Consider the following 17,816-nt stretch of genomic DNA (forward strand, 5'->3'; position numbering starts at 1 on the left):
ACTCTTAACCCATGGTATCTACTTCTAGCTTCACCCAATTTCAGTGGAAAAAAGCTTGCTTGCATTTACTCTATCTATATCCCTCCTCATATAATATATCTCTATCAAATCACCCCTCCTCTCCTGCACACCAGGGGAAAAAAGTCTTGTAAATTTTCTTTGTTCTGTTTCAATCTTTTTGATATCGTTCCTGTAGGTAGGTGACCGGATCTGCACACAGTACTCCAAATTTCGACACATCAACATCTTATACAAATTCAACATAACATCTCAACTCCTGTACTCAGTAATCTGATTTATGAATGCCATTGTGTCATGACCCTATCCACCTCTGACACTACTGTCAAGGAATTAGAGGATCTGTATTCCCAAAACTCTTTATTCTACCACACAACTCATTGCCCTAGCAGTCACATATGTATCCTATTCTGGTCTGTCCTCTCAAAGTGCAATACCTCGCACTTGTTTGCATTAAATTCCATCTTCCAATTTTCAGTCCATTTTCCAACTGGTCCAGATCCCACTGCAAGCTTTGATAGCCTTGCTGGCTGTCTATTATGCCCCACACCTTGGTGTCATCCACATATTTACTAATCCTGTTTATCACATCATCATCCAAATCATGAATATAGATGACAAACAACAATGGACCCAGCACCGACCCCTGTGGCACATCACTCTAGTCCTCTAGTCAAAGAGACAACCATCTACTGTCACTTTCTGGCTCCTCCCACTGAGTCAATGTTGAATCCACTTTACATCTTCATCCTGAATGCCAAGCAACTGGACTGTCTGGACCTGCTTCCTATGTGGGACTTTGTCAAAGGCCTTGCTAAAGTCCATGTAAATGTCATTTACTGCCTTCATTCATCAACTTTCTTGGCAACCTCCTTGAAAAACTCCATACAATTGATTAAGCATAACCTACCACGCACAAAACCATGCTAACTATTTCTAGTCAGGCCCTGTCCATCCATATACTCACTATATATCCTGTCTGTTAAAATACCTTCCAATAATTTATACATTGCTGATGTCAAGTTCACTGGCCTAAAATTTCCCGGCTTATTCTTAGAGTCATTCCTGAACAAGGAAACAACATTAGTTATACTCCAGTCCTCTAGCACCTCGACCATGGTTAAGGACGTTCTAAATACCTCTGCCAGAGCCACTGCAATTTCTTCGCTGGCCTCTCACAAGGTCTGAGGGGACACCTTGTCAGGTCCTAGGGACTTACCCAACCTAACTTGCCTCAAGGCAGCAAGTACCTCCTCTTGAGACTACTAGACAGGTATATGGAGGAATTTAAGGTGGGGGGTTATATGGGAAGCAGGGTTTAAAGGCCGGTATAACATTGTGGGCCGAAGGGCCTGTACTATGCTGTACTATTCTACGTTCTATTTTCTGAAATCCAGACAAGGTCCATATTCTCACTACTGTTTTGCTCTAGTTTTATAGACTCTGTGCCCATCTGCTGAATAAATACAGATGCAAAACATCCATTTAAAATGTCCTCACCCTCTTTCAGCTCCATGCATAGAGAACCTTGCCGATCTTCAAGTGGACCAATTTTGTCCCTTGCTATTGTTTTACTCTTATTATATCAGTGAAACCACTTGTGATTCTCCTTCACCTTGTCTACCAGAGCAATCTCTTGCCTTCTTTTAGCCCTCCTGATTTCCTTCTTAAGTGTTTTTTTACATTTCTCATACTCCTCAAGCGCCTCATTTGCTCCTTGCTGCCTGTTGCTTTGCACTTCCTTCCTCATCTTAACCAAGGCCTTATTACTCCTAAAAATAAAGATTTCCTAGACTTGTTATCATTGCCTTTTATTCTAACAGCAACATACAAAGTCTTTAATCTCAATACTTAATTTTGAAAGACCTCCCACCTACCAAGCATGCCTTTGCTAGAAAACAACCTGTCCCAATCCCCACAAAGTGCTGGAAGAACTCAGCAGGCCAGGCAGCATCTATGGAAAAAGGTACAGTCAACCCATTTTAATTCACCTATGCTCCATCTGCCCGTGGCCACCCACTTTAATTCCACTTACCACCCCCATTCCGATATATCTATCCATTGCCTTCTCTACTGTCATGATGAGACCATACTCATGTTGGAGAAAAACACCTTATATTCTGTCTGGGTAGCCTCCAACCTGATGGCTTGAACATCGATTTCTCAAACTTCCGGTAATACCCCCCACCCCACCCCCACCTTCTTCACCATTCCCTCCCCTTTTCCATCTCTCACCTTATCTCCTTCCCTGCCCATCGCTTCCCTCTGGTGCTCCTCCCCCCTCTTCTTTCTTCCATGGCCTTCTGTCCTCTCCTATCAGATTCCCCCTTCTCCAGCCCTGTATCTCTTTCACCAATCAACTTCCCAGCTCTTTACTTCATCCATCCCCCTTTCAGTTTCACTTATCCCTTTGTGTTTCCCTCTCCCCTTCCCCCACCTTTTAAGTCCACTCCTCATCTTCTTTTCTCCAGTCCTGCTGAAGGGTCTCGGCCTGAAGTGTTGACTTGTACTTTTTTCCATAGACGCTGCCTGGCCTGCTGAGTTCTTCCAGCATTTTGTGTGTGTTGCTTGGATTTCCAGCATCTGCAGATTTTCTCTTGCCTGCCCATTCCACAACTGGCAGAACCTTTCTGATGCCATCAAGATTTTCCTTTTTCCAATTTAGAATCTCGACCTGCGGATCAGTCCTATACTTCTCCATAATTATCTTGAAACTAATGGAATTATGATCACTAGATACAGTATAGAGTGTACCGTTACCCACACTTCTGTCACCTGCTCTGTCTTGTTTTGTAATAGGAATAGAGTTGTGGATGAATTTGGAAGTGCGAGTTAGGACATAGGCAGCTGTGTTTTAAATTGCTTTGTCAAGCATCTCTGCTCCATCCATATCAAGTGGAATTTCCCGGCGGACAACCATTTAAATTCCTATCCCCATCTCCGTTCTGACATGTCAGTCCACGACGTCCTCTTCTGCCACTCTCAGGGTGGAGGAGCAACATCTCATATTCTGCCTCCAACCTCCAACTTGATGGCATGAACGTAAATTTCTCCTTCCGGTATTGTTTTCCTCCCCCCTGCCTTCTTCTATTTCCCACTCTGGCCTCTTACCTCTTCTCAATTGCTTACCACCTCCCTGTGATGCCCCTCCTCCTTCTCTTTCTCCCATAGTCCACTCTCCTCTCTTATTAATAGAGTATATCTGGCGCTTTCTGTTTCTCTTTCATAATTATAACATCAGTTTTTTTTTTCCTTATGTAGAATGAGGTGTTGTTGAAGTACCTATGTCCAGAGGCAACAAAGACATGAATAAGAGTTTTTAGTAATCAGGTGAGTTGAGGGAGCAGCATAGTTGGGTGATATTATGGAAGTGTGTTCTGGTCTTATTCATGACATTGTTTCAGACATTTATATGACAGAGAGATAGAATCTTGGCTTGGAGCAGAGTTTGTAAGTGTGACCAAAGAAAAATGATACTTCAATACTTGAGTAAATTTCTTCTCCTCAATTATTGCATATTGGGCACATAAAGTGGCTATAAGGCATAGTGGAGGGGTTAAAAGAGGCTATGATAATTCACAGGAAATTTTTCTCAATATACATTTGGAATCTGACGCTGCTTTTCAAGGATGTCCTTAAAGGACAACAGAGTCAAAGGAATGCCCAGGAATAATAATGAACAGATCTTGGTAAAGTGGCAGTTGTACATCCGGGTTGCCTCGGACTACATGGGACTTGTGAAGCAGAGGTGTTTCCCTCACATCTGCAATGGATTGTGAGGACTGCTGAGAGAATCATCAGGGTCTCTGTCTCTCCCCCTTATACAGGACATACACTAGGAGCCCTGCATTCGCAGAGCCCTCAGCTTTGTCAAGGACTCCTCCCATCGATCCCACAACCTCTTGACCTCCTACCATCAGGTAGAAGGTATAAGAACAAGGACTGTTAGGCGAGGTAACAGCTTCTTCTCCCAGGCTGTGAGACTTCTGAAAAGCCTGCTACCATTATTTATGATTCCACTAACAGTAATACTATAGTACTTTGTATGCACTTTATGTCAACTTGTACACCTGCAGAATACTTTTTTAACTATTAATATTATTGTGTTAATATCATTTTATGTTCTGTAAGTGATTTATATACCGTGTATTGCACCTTGGATCCCGAGGAATGTCGTTTCATTTAGCCGTATATATACTTATGACTGAATGGTAATAAATGTGAACTTGAACTTTAACGTGAAGAATGAATACCTGTGGTGGGTGATGTCACAGGTGGCATTTGTGTGGTGTGCATCAGTAGTTACATAGCATACTGTCCTGACCATCTGGCAGAATGCCTCATCACCAGATCTTACCAGAAGGCTCCATGAACTTGCTTGGCTGGCATGGAATGTCACTCCCACTGTGCACTGCTCCCCCCTCGAGAAGTTGGTAGTGACGATGAGATGGTCTCTCACCTCTTTGTGGACTGTCGCTTTGCGAAGAGGGTGTGGAGAAGGATGTAAGGGACTGTGTCATGGTTCATCCCGAGCAGCTGCGTGACAGAGAGCTCCCCGGGCAGAAAGCTGTTCCCAGGGACAGACGTCAAGTGCTGCTGGAAGATAATCATCTCAGTGAAAGAGACGCTTTGGCCTACCAGCACTTCAAAACATCGGTAGAGGAATACTGCTGACTGGCACATTCCATGCACTGAAGCAAGGTGAAGCTTCCGCAAGGGTTCTCTGCGGAAGGACCACAGTATAGGCTTCTTCTACTACCGGAGAGAAGGGTCCGTGTTGGGTGAGGAAGCCCCTCAGTTATTGAAGTGGTGTACCACCGCAGGGAGCCACAATGCTATCGATTTTAAGAAATGTAATTGAACACTACTTAACACCTTGTCTATGAATGTAATTATGAAAAGGCATTATGATTTATTCTTGTAAATATTTTTTTATTTTGAATACAGCTTATTTTCATATAGAGAATCAATAGTTATATGGTTTTATATTATAGGAAACATACAGTAAATTGAAACCTAACCTTGTTGCAACAATCCCTTTATGGGCATTTAGACAAGGTTCCGCCTTTGAGCAAACCACTCTTGCTGTGTGTTTGCTCCCTTAACTGCATATGCTGAGGGTAATAAGATTTTCAGGCATAGTCCTGGATCCAATGACTTTTTGCCAGTATGACAGTGATGCTTTTGCAGCTTAGAATGAGCATGGGTTTCCTGCTTGGTAAACTGGAAGGTTCACGTTCAAAAAGTTAGCACAGAATTGACATTGCTCATTAATGAATTTTAATAGAGTGGGATGAGATCTCTTGGAAATGTGCAGACCTATTACCAGCGATACATTATAGATGTAGAGCTGATGTTTCCCTTGTCTGTGATGCTTAGAACCTGGGCTCACTGTACAAGACTGAAATGAAATTTCTTCACTGAGGAAGTAATATTCTTCAGAATTCTCTACCCTAGAGGGCTTTAGAATCTCAGTCACTGAGTACATTCAATCCATGTTTCTATATAATTGGGGGAATCAGACTGTATTTGATTGGTGCGATAAAGTGGCATGAAGTATGTAAAATAATCTCTCGTAATAATACAGAATCCTGCGACACAATTGAGGGGCCAAATACCTCATTCCTGCTTCAATTTTTTGTGACAAATCTCTAATCCACCATTTGTCAGTTTACCCCAAAGACGTTTGTAGGATCATATTGAGTATAAATGATGACAGCACTTTGCCCTGTGGCAAGAGGGCCTACATTTCCCATGTACTTCTTTGACTGTAAAGTGCTTTGGGCAGTGCAGTGGTTTTGAAAAGCAATTTGTAATGAAAATTGATTTTTGTTCAATTACTGAAAGCTTTGTAACTATTGATCCAGGTAATCAGAAGAATAGAAAGTGTAAGCCCACAAAAAAACCCAGAGCGATGATACAAGGGACAAAGGAAGAAACTTTGGGGATCAAAAAATTCTAAATCAGAATGTTATGGAGATACAGAAGCAATGTTAAGTTGGATACAGAGCTGAATTCTGGGCAAGCCCTGTATGCGATTTATTTGGTGGCGTGACTGGTACTGAGCTTACATAACCAATAAGAATATTCTATTCAGAGGCATTGTTTCCTTCCTCTCCTATTTGTTATGGTCCCAAAACTACTTGAAATCTAAGCCTGCTTATGTATCACAAAGTAAATAGGGATTTTAAAATATGCCTCTTTTTTTATTGGATTATCAAATTTCTGTTCCAAACGGTTTGATCGGAAGCAACAAAGTAGATTCTGATTGGATAGTGCAGTTTACTATAAACTTCAATTCAATTTGACATAATGCTTTAGCCCTTCCTGAGGTAGCTTCTGTGAAACAGAAGGCGGGAACAATCTGTTCCTAGGTTTTTTAATTTGCTTACGTAGACAGGTCAAAACAAGGAAGATACTGGGAACACATTACTTTTCCTTTTGCTAGTTCAATTTTCTCATCTCAGTAATTTCTCGGCACTTGACTGAAAAAAGGGGTAAGAATTCTTGTCACCTGTTCTGCCACCTGTTCACAACCGGTGTGTTGTTATGAATACATCAGAAAGGTCATGGGTCTCTCCTAGCGATGTACCTTGCTACTTTCAGCATTTTGCCCCAGGTAAGTGAGCTCAGCAATTCTCTGCTGAAAATTCTTGTCAGTCAAGTTAACATAACACGTCACCTTTCTCTTTTAAAAATTCAGCTAAACTGAGTTCCGACAGTATTCCAGGTAAGATGTCCCTACGTTTTTTATATATAGTTAAGTTAGTTAGTTATTAAATTATTGGCTGGAACTAAACGATTTCTTCAAGAATTTTCAGTATGTTAGTGCTAACAGGTGCATTCTTAAATCTGCATTTTTTTTTCTTTGCATTGTGGTTAAGTCTGTGTGTATTCTCCGCCTACAGCACACCATTGTAACTCCGGAGTTTTCTCAGAGTAACAGGTTGCCTTTGCAATTCTGGCCTACCATGATTAATAAACTCCTAATGCCCAGAGTTTCTTGTACAATTGATCTTTTTTAAGTCTTTATAAGCATGAGAAAAGGTAGATATCTGTGCTCCTACCTCAAATGGAATGTTAGGCTGGCTTTAAGCCAATAAGGGCTTAGTGAACAGGATAAAATTTCATTTTAGGTTTACGGGAAGTTGCCAGTGTTGCAGCAAAATTCTGGTTTGGTGACTTTAGGGGAAGGGCATTACAAGACAAAAACTTGTTTGAGAAGAAAGGAAACCAGAAGAGCAAAAGGGTGAAACTAAACAAATTGCGAGTTTAAACTCACAATCTTAGTTTGGGCTACCAAAAAAAAGCTGTCAGCTTTTTGCTGAACAGCCATAAGTGGGCTGAAAACAAGCTTTAAGGGAATAATGCCTCATACTCTAAGACTAGCTAGGATTTTTTCCTCAGAGTGCTGGAGTTTCTGAGCTCTATTTAGCTCCTATGGAATGTGCAGCTTAGGTCAGTGAGAGTCAGGTATTTTAGATTAACTGAGTCTAATTGTGAGTTTCCCAAAGCTTGGTTACATTTTTGATGGTCTCAGTGTCGTTTTGAAAAAGTTTACACATACGAAGAAGGAAGATAGAAAAAAATTAACCGTAATAAATAGCACTAGAAGGAGTTTCTGGCCACTCCTTGCTGAGATAGATCATGAAAATGTGAGTATGCTGCCAGACCCTTTGCACTTCCCACTAAGCACGATGAAGAAACAAGCAATTACCATCTGAGGCCTTAAATCTAAAAGGAGGTAGGTCAAGATTCTTGCTTATTATTTCTCTTCTTTATGTTTTGTTTTCAATAATCAATGCCATGGTCATTTTTTTACACAAATACACTCGTAGAGGTTTAAAACTCACTCTAAATTAAAGCACCACCTCCTACACCAGAGGCTTTGTAGAAATGGAAAACTATTTTAAAAATAACTTTTTGACTTAAAAATATTAGTTTTGTTGTCTACATGGGAATTAATGAGCAACTGCTGTGTTTCACAGTTTTTATATACAGTATCGGTAAACAAGCCCATATGGTGCAGTTACTGAGTAAGCAAGGTAAAGATTAGATCACATCAAGGCTGATGGGAGAAAAAAGTGAACAGCTCTACAGTTGGGAATCTTAGAGGTTTTAGTGATAGTAATCATGATCCTGTATTTAACCATAGATAACAGTGTACAATCCAGAATCAAATACCTAGGTATAAATAATCTAATGATAACAAAGCTTTTAAAAAAAAGGAATTAACAAATAAATAAGAAAAATTACTTTAAAAGGCCTTAAAGGATAACCTTAGTATTATGAGGTTTGTTCGAAGAACTTGAAAGGTATTTCAGGACCAGAGGCTGTTTGCCACAGCAATCTGGATAGACCATGCTAGAGCACCAGATTTCTTTGCACCTTATAACAACAAAGTAACAGTGTACACTGAGTAAGTAATAGCACAAATAGTCTATTTGACAAACAATTGCCTCAGCCTGAACCCCTCAATTCATTCTTACTTTATCTGAATAGCATCATTTAGTGAGAGATCAAATAATGTCAGAAAATTTAATCTGAACAGAGAAGGCTGAAAATAAGATCCATTTACACTGGGGTCTCATCAAGAATGTTAACATTTCAGATGGGACAATTCTCAGAACTGTCATAAAATAATTATTCTCTACAGAAACTAAAACTGAACTTCCATCATGTTTCTTGGCCCTTTTGCTGTAAAGATGCAGTCTGATTTTTACATATCATTTTAAATTACCTTTCGCCACCTTCACTAAAGATGGGAATAAGGCATTTCATCAAAGCTCAGCTGGGACATTGGAGTGCAACTTAAATGTGGACAGCTTTGGCAAAACTTTACTCCGGTGATTCCCTGAGGCATGTTCTGAAAAATTGGATAGATGCTTACAATGTTGCTGAAAATAATTGCTGTTAATGGAACTGAAGGAACCCATTAACTAAAACCATTCAATTCTCTAGAATAACATTTTGTTTTTGATTATAATTAGATTTTACATCAGAGCACAATAAAGTAGTGATGCAAGTTTGGAAGAAGGGAGGCCAAATACTTCCTTAAAGGCCAATTCCTGGCCCACGAGGACACTGTTGAATATTGTGGAGCTGGCACCTCTTTTCACCACCAGATTTCACAATTGCTAGGAAACTCCTGTCGTAGCATTGAATTGAAGTTGAACTCCCAGTTGTATTTAAATTTCTGAGTTCAGTGTCCTGGCTCACCCAATGTGACAACACAGGAGCCTCAACATGCACAGCTATAAAAAGACGGATTGCTTGTGAGCATATTGGGAGAGTATTCCACGTATTTAATACTTTAACTTCCCTTAATATCTTTTGAAATCTCTCTTCGGGGGAAGAGTGAGGCTAATTATTCTTTAATTTCCTTATGCCATGAATAACCTGTTTTGTCAATGATATAAAACTCAAATATCTGCCGCAATTAAAAAGTGGAATGATGTTGCAAAGCAAAACGGAAGCCAGTAGCAACGAAAATTCTAAAACACCCACAGGACACTAAGGGTATACTTTCTGACTCATTAATCTGTGACTTCAACAAATTTATTCTGAGCATTGTAAAGCAACAGTGGTGGTTAGCTAAAATACATCAATTTGTATTTAGGCCCTAAATCGGGAGACTTCACCTGCCACCTCAAGAATACTTCAAAATAAATACAAAGAAATTATTTTGATGTACTAAATATTCATCAGTGCCTTCTTATATTCATCATCATGTTTACTTTTACAGATACAAATGCATAATTTAAAACCAAAATATATTCCTAAGAAATATTGACAATGGGGAACTAAAGTGGCATGTTGAAAGAAGTGATTTTTGAAAATTCCTATTTGGAAATATTCCCTTTTACTTCTTAAAAGAAAGGTGTATACTGTTGCCTCTCTCATCCACAGCAAGCTTCCACTATCTAATACATGTGACACTAAAATGTGGAAGGAGTTATCAAAAAAGTAGAAATTAACATATAGAAATGACCATTTAAGAATATCTTTTTTTGGAAATTGTTTCCTTATTATGAATGAAAAGGAAAAGAAATTCAGCCACCTTTCAGCAGAATCTTTGCAGTTATATGAGGTAATAGTACCAAGTTATTAGCAAATTCTAACTACTATTGATTGCAAGCTGCTACCTGGGGAGAAAAACGGGAAGGAAATGTCTGTTTAATGGGTCGCATTAATTGGACACATGGAGCATACAGTGCATGGTAGATCTTGTCTAGAAATGAATAATCTGTTGATGCTATTGAGTTTGATTGCTGAGATATTGGAGAGCAAAAGCAAGCAATGAAATCAAACCATGAGGTGTGGGAAGGGAGATCATTTCCAGTTCTAATTTATGCCATTGGCCAGATTGTACAGATTGGAACAACGATTAAATTATTTGGAGCTTTGTTGCAAGACCAGCCAATGCGAGCCCAGTGAACTAATAGGGTAATTGCATGTGTTTTTGTATAGTGTGCCACCCAGAATCAGTCAATCATAATGAGCGGATGCAAGTTAGATTTCTTTTATGTTTCAGACCAGTCTTAGGTGAGCAACTTGCATGACGGCTTGCCTGCATTTATTCAAGAACTGTCATTTCATACAATTCTGGTAGGGACAATTTGACTATTTTGCATAAATAAGACAATAGGATGCTGGTATGAAAATAGCACTTTAACTGGAGATCAATGTGAATGAGGTTTTTAATAAAAGAGACTAATTAGTTTTTTCATTCTGGCTGGCATTGTGGGAGAGCCGGAGTAACGGAATAGAATCTTGACATTCCGTCAGGGAGATAGTAGCATTCGTGCTTAAGTTTTGATTTTCTTCTCAAGAGGTCTAACTTTGACAGAGCAAATTAAAGCAAATTCTTTGTTGCAATTTTCCTCTCAGCAATGATTGCTTTGTGATTGGTCAGTGAGACAAACATTGAAATTTTAGTAGGCTTTTGGTAATTTACACTGTTTCATGTCCTCCTATGGTCTTAGTAATAATGGATCGTTCAGAGGCTTTATTGCCCTTCCATGCCTCGCTTCTGTGAGTGAACCGATATTTAAACAATACCATGTTGAATCCCACACTCAAACTTCTATCTGGCGACAGTCGTGTTATAGCCATTTATGAGTTCATATTCTACTGCAAAATAGTAGAAATGTTACTATGATTACAAAATATCTCTTCAGACAGATGGTGCCCTTTTAACAAATCTGAAGTGCAACTCCTTCCACATAGTAATTCCTTCCCACTCAGTTAAGTCAGTATTCATATTTCATTTTGTCAGTTGAATAACTAATTCATAGAAGAGAAGGGAGAGACAAGGAAGTAAAATTATAATTAACTTCTCAAGTTTCTATGCAACCGTAAATTTCTTTATGAACAAAAACATTTCTTGGTGTACCTGAACCCTGTCAAAATGAGGCACGTCTTCTGTTGGGCTCACGAAAATAACATGGCCTTTGTAAGTCCGACAAATGAGAGATTTAGAAAGCACAAGGAAGTTGAAGGTGCAAAATCTTCTCCTAACAGGTGCTCACAAGACACCCTAAAGCTTTGGCTTTTTATCTGTTGAAAACAGTCTTGACCTCTTAGTTTTCGTTTGTCAGTGACCTCAATACTTTAGATTATCACTTTCACGAAAACTGTGCTGTCTTATTTTCATATTTGAAAAGTTCAAACAGTAGAACAACAATAACCTACTACTTCAAAAAGGGACAAATCCTATTGTTTATTTAGTGAAATATATTTGGCTGTGGGATCCTGATCTTGGTTAAAATTAAAATGTTGGTTAATTTTTTGGGTTAGATGAATTTGCTTCAAAATAAGTATGTGATCCAACTAAAATATCCTCCACTGTCATTCATTCCTCTTTTCATCCTATATATTTTCTGTCGCATTCTGAAGTGTAGCTTCAAAGGGCAACCCCTGACATCTTTATCAACTGGCCATTTTTCACATAAGGAAACCAGTAATCACCAACACTTTCTGATTTGGGTATTTTAAATGACTAAACCTCAACTGTCACCAGATAGGTCCATTCCAAAGGGAGGTCACTAGATGACTCCAGGCACAATAAGCTTATTGCTACTTTCTCTGTTCTGTGGGCACAGTTTCAAATGAGAAGGGCCTTATCTTTGGGACTAAGAAAGGAGAAGCAAGCTTCTGATCACTATCCGTGGACCCAGACCGTGTATATGTGAATCTGAAATAAAATTACAAAATGAGAGAAATACTCAGTGGATAGATAGAAAGAGGGACTGTTTCAGGACAATAATCTCTTAATGCTTCAAGGCATGATCTTTCATCAAAACTTATTAAAGATCATGGACTTGAAATGTTAACTCTGTTTCTCTTTTTGTGGGTTCTACTTGACCAAATGAATATTTCACCAGTTTTCAGCTTGCAGAGGTAATGAATCCACATCATCACACTGTTTTAAATGCAGCAGAAGTTAGTTATCATTAGTGGAATAAAATTCATTCAAGGGCATTGACTGATGTTAGGCAAGGAGACTTTTCATTGTTATGGTACAGTCACAGCAAAGGTGTTCAATAGAAGCAGGATTCAGTTAAAGTTAAGAATTTCACTTTAAAAGGCTGTTTACCAATTTTCTTTGGTCCTGTATTTGAATCAAGCTAACAGAGCAAAAATACTTCATGTTAAAATTGAATACCAGGGGTGAACAATTGCTCAGTTATTTGACAAAGGTAGAACAGTCACATGTATAAAGGCAGAGGAATGCCTACAGAAATCCAGTACCAACATGTTTCATGAACAACTGAACATCAGATGACTTAATAAAACTGAATCGTTTATTACATTCAGAAACATTCCATTTATCCCATTCAGTCTATTTCCAGCATTAATGGAGCATTTGAACCTTTTCCAATCTATCAATATAAACTTTAGTTCAAGACTTCCCTTAAATGTTTTGGCACTATTTGCTTCAACCACAGTATGGGCAATCAAGTTCTCATATCCATGATCTCTAGTACAGTAATGATATTCTCCACAAGTAGAAAATTTCATTACTAAATGATCTGTTCATATTCTCTATCAAAGCTTTTCATTATTTAAAAATCTATATTAGTCAATCTTCTTTTGTCATAGGTAAAGTTGTCCAGTGTGTTTATATTTTTTTTCCTGATTGTATCATCATTATTAATTTTCCATGTCTCCATCCACTGCTTCTATATCCATGTTATAATATGGTGAACAGAAATGTATGCTGTACTTTTAGTGTAATGCAACCAAATTCTGATTCGGGTTCAACATCACTGCACCACTTTTCAATAATGTCCTTTTGGAAATAAGCTCTAGACTTTGGTTTTCTTGTTTTATGTTTTACAAATCTGTATCAAAAACTTGCAGTGTTTGGTGCTCCTGAGTCCCCTTGTTCCTCTCCCTCCCACCTGCGTAATCCAATGTGGAGGCAGCAAACCAGTGGTAGAGTGACTGAATCTCAATCTTAACAATTTGCTGGGCAAGTTTATCAGCCTAGAAACTGGATCCTGTAGTGCTGATTATTTCAATGTGAAAGCACTTTATCCAAAATGAAACTTGATAACAAAAATTTTTGAAATATTCAAGGTTCAAAGTAAATTTATGATCAAAACACACTTATGTCACCATATACCACCCTGAGATTCATTTTCTAGTAGGCATATTCAGTAAATCTAAGAACCATATTGAATCAATGAGAGATCACATCCAATAGGGCAGAAAAACAACCAATGTGCAAAAAGCAACAAACTGTGCAAATATGAAAGAAAAAGGAAATAATATAAATAAATAAATAAACAATAAGTATGGAGAACATGAGGTGAAGAGTCCTTGACAGTAAGTCCATTGTTTGTGAGAACAGTCCAGTTACAGGACAAGTGAAGTTGAGTGAAGTTATCTCCAATGATTCAAAGAGCCTGATGGTTGACAGGTAAAAACTGTTCGTCAGCCGGGTGGTATGAGTCTTGACACTCTTGTACCTTGTTCCAAATGGCAACAGTGAGAAGAGATTGTGATCCGGGTGGTGTGGGGTCCCTGATGATGGATGCTACTTTCCTGCAACAGCGCTCCATGTAGATATGCGCAATGGTAGGGAGGGCTTTACCCATAATGGGTAGGGCCGTATCCAGTACTTTTTGTAGGATTTTCCATTCAAGGACATTGATGTTTCTACACCAGGCTATGATACAACAAATCAATATACTCTCCACCACACATCTCTAATGTTTGTCAAAGTTATTAACCCTCAACCATCAGGCTCTTGAATTAGTGCAGATTACTTCATTGAACTTCACTTGCCCCATTACTGAACTGTTCCCATAACCAATGGGCTCACTTTCAAGGACTTTTCATCTCATGTTCTTGATATTTATTGCTTATTTATTTATTTTCTTCTCTCTTTTGTATTTACACACTTCATTGCTTTTTTTTTGTACATTGGTTGGTTGTCCATCCTGTTAGGTACCATCTTTCATTGATTCTGTTATTGTTCCTGGATTTACGGAGTATGCCTGCAAGAAAATGAATCTCAGGGTTGTATATGGTGATACATATGTACTTTCATAATTAAATTACTTTGAACTTTGAAGTTTTAGATGTCATGCTGAATGTCCACAAACTTCTAAGGAAGTAGAGGTGCTGCGGTGCTTTCTTTGTAATTGCAATTATGTGCTGGGCCCAGGACTGATCCTCTGAGGAATTTAAAGTTGCTTCTCCTCTCCACTTCTGATCCCTTGGTGAGGGCTGGCTGATGGACCTCTGGTTTGCTCCTCCTGAAGTTAATAAGCAGTTCCTCGTTCACTCCAGAAATTTGATCAGCTCTTCGCAGTATAAGTTTCACTTACATGTCTCCATGATTTTAGAACCTGGCCCAAATCAGATGATGTTATTACAGGTTCAGTAAGCATTGTCAGGGAAATTGGTCCACATTATTTTAGACAGTGACTGTTGTTTGTCATGTCCAGAACAGCTATGCCAATGCATCAGGTGATTGGGATCATTTCTAACCCACAAATAATCAATCACCCCCACCCCTCCTACCCTGTATCACCCTCTGACTCCACCCTCTAGCTGTAGCTCATCATTACCAAATGCCCAACTCCTCAACCACTGATCCCTAAACTTCCCTACTCACACAATGCTCTGAACTCCTAATCACTGATTTCCTGAACGCCCTGAGTTTATAGGCACTGCTATTCTCTGATCATTGACCCTGCCAATACTCCTTCCTGATACCCTGAACTCCGCAGTGGATGTCCACATCTGTAACTTCACCAGAACAGGGCACCAATCACTGGTCAGCCAAACAAAACACCATCCCTGGTCCTGATTTGGCATCAATTCTAACAGCTTCATGCTACCCTAACAGACCCCAAAATGTGATCTATTGCAGTGCCAACACCAACCTTCACCAACTCCAGCCTTGATCTTTGAATTGGTTACCATCAGTTTAATCAGGGGTCTGGAGGTGAATAGTGCTGGTACCTTATAGTCTTGCAAGCCTTGAAGCTAGGAACCAAAGATGGCTTTAATTTCCTTCCTCTACAACTCCACCCCTGCAAATCTTTTCCATGTCAAAATCTGAAGAGCTGTTAAGTAATGAGATCCAGTGGAATCTGCTATATCGATCTTCAGAAAGTGTTTATTTTTTACTTTAAGTAAATTAAATTGCCACATTAATAACCTAAATCACATTGTATGACTTCATACTTATTCTGTAATCCAAAAACATTTCCCATAGTATGCTTACTGGAAATGAAGAAAATACTTTTTTTGAATTACAGAATAGTAGGAGTATTATTTTCAGTCCCAGCAGGGCTATATTATCAGATCTTTAGCATCTAATCTAGCAGTTTGATTTGTAAAGAGTGAGAGTTGTGAATGGGAGTGGTCCGTGGTGCTGAACGAAAGATAAATATTAGGTTACAACTGTAAAGCATTCCTAAGTTACAAACGTTTGTAGTTGGTGGTTTTAACAGCATAACAGCATTATAGGATAATTGTGGTGTTTAAATAAACAACATACAGGTCTACTTCAATAGGAAAGTAACCAAGGATTATTTAAGGCCAAACCCTTTACAGTGATACCTATCCACCCATCACAAATAATTATTCTCATTCATCTTCAGTGATATTGGTGTCAACCTGTTTGATACCAGGAAAATGTGTATTTACTACGTTTTACAGGATATAGTCATCCCTAATTTGGATTTGTGAAGATGGTGGGCTAAGGACAATTAGTGTATCTTTAGTGTCAATGGGTTATGGAAACTGTTACCAACAAGATAGAAATATCCTTTATGTCAACTACATCTAAATCCTGGAATTCTGTAGTGTCTTTACCAGATGGACTGTAGTAATTCAGGAAGACAATTCATCACCAAATTCTCAATGGTAGTTGGGGATGAGCAACAAATGCTGACCTTGCCAGTGAAAGATCTTCTCGCTTGTAAAAAAAAACTTCCCATTCAACACGCTATCACTATCCAATATTCTTTCCAACTATTGTTTTATCCACTTTTTCTTTGAATTATGAGGACCAATGTCTACTGTTCCATCCATTTCCTGAGATTTCAATGCTGAAGATAATAATGGCATCTTGCACTACAAATGCCTTTATCATTTTTTTCTGCTCTCCCTCCCGTTAGATACTTCATTCCCTTCAACTGTACTCCATTTCATTTCTTTGATGCTGCTCTCTTCTGGTCCTGATGCTGCATCAACCTCTTGCAAAGACTGCTTAAATTGCTTGAGATGACTTGATCTCTAATTGTACGATGAATTCAGGATTAGGGTTAGGGTCAGTCACCTGAACTGTCAATATACTACCTTCTGAAAGTAACAAGCAGAAACATGGAACAATCATACCAAGTACAGTACCACTACCATTCTGTTTCTTTCGTTATTCACAAGCCATTGTCACATTCTCCAATTATCTGCCTGATACAAAAGAGCAGGAATAACAAGATCAAATCCACTGTCTCCCACCCACATGTCTATTTTCATAACCTTCTCTCTGCTGTCTTCCTTTAACGTTGCCTCAAGTTGTGGGCTGTGGAGTCAATGGTTACCAAACTGGTTTCAATTAGTCCATTTAATGTCAAAGGTATACAAACACCCACAAAAACAGAGGAGTGCCCCAAAGAATGAATGACAGTTAAATGTTAGAACCCCAAACCCCTCCCAACTCCCCCCTCCCATGCATAAGCAGCCGCAAAGCAACGACCACCCCTCCCCCACCAGCAAAAAACATCGGCACCCCCCCCCACTGAGCACTCAAGCGTGCAGCAAGGGATTAATAAAGACACAGACTTGCAGTACTCCGAAGACTACTCGTTCACCCGATAATTCGACATACCACAGATGCTCTATCTCCCTAATAAGGGAAAAAGAGATGTCTCTGTTTCACAGTGAGAGGGGAAACATAACAAAACAACTCGCTAATTAAAGATGTGTTAAAGATCTGTTGCGTCACTTTTTCCGAGCTCTGTGCCCCAAGAACTCAGGTCTCTGGCATGCAGCCAGCAGCCAGCTCGCTGCTTTCAATCTTCCATCTCCCACAACACATCAGACGGCAATACTGACCTCAAGTCCGCCCGCCTCCAGAGCCATGAAAATCCAGCACCCTGAGGGAGCGCTAGTCTTCCAGGCTGCGTCCCTGGCATATTGAAAAGCAATTGGTCATGAGCCCCTGAGAGCAGGTCCCATTTCTGTAAAGAACCGAAGTCAGCGTGTAACTCCAGGTCCGGGTCTTCCAAAGAACCCTGAAAAGGAAATAAAAGAGATATCAAAGATGGAAATAG

General features: G+C 39.3%; 1 protein-coding gene across 5 annotated transcripts in view; it reads left to right on the forward strand.

Annotated features, from left to right (window-relative positions):
* The window catches only part of rbm47 (RNA binding motif protein 47), a 202,406-nt gene that overhangs the window by 44,421 nt on the left and 140,169 nt on the right, over window positions 1-17,816 (forward strand). Inside the window, exon 1 of one of the 5 annotated variants that reach the window (XM_072252824.1) lies at window positions 6,454-6,637. The exons of 2 other annotated variants lie outside the window; for them this stretch is intronic. The gene's annotated coding sequence lies outside the window, so the exon portion shown is untranslated. Of the gene's footprint in view, window positions 1-6,453; window positions 6,638-6,727; window positions 6,749-6,995; window positions 7,763-17,816 lie in introns of those variants that run through there. 2 more of the 5 variants (XM_072252826.1, XM_072252822.1) reach the window with 2 other exon arrangements.

The sequence above is a fragment of the Mobula birostris genome, chromosome 3, assembly GCF_030028105.1.
Source record: "Mobula birostris isolate sMobBir1 chromosome 3, sMobBir1.hap1, whole genome shotgun sequence".
Classification (NCBI taxonomy): domain Eukaryota; kingdom Metazoa; phylum Chordata; class Chondrichthyes; order Myliobatiformes; family Myliobatidae; genus Mobula; species Mobula birostris.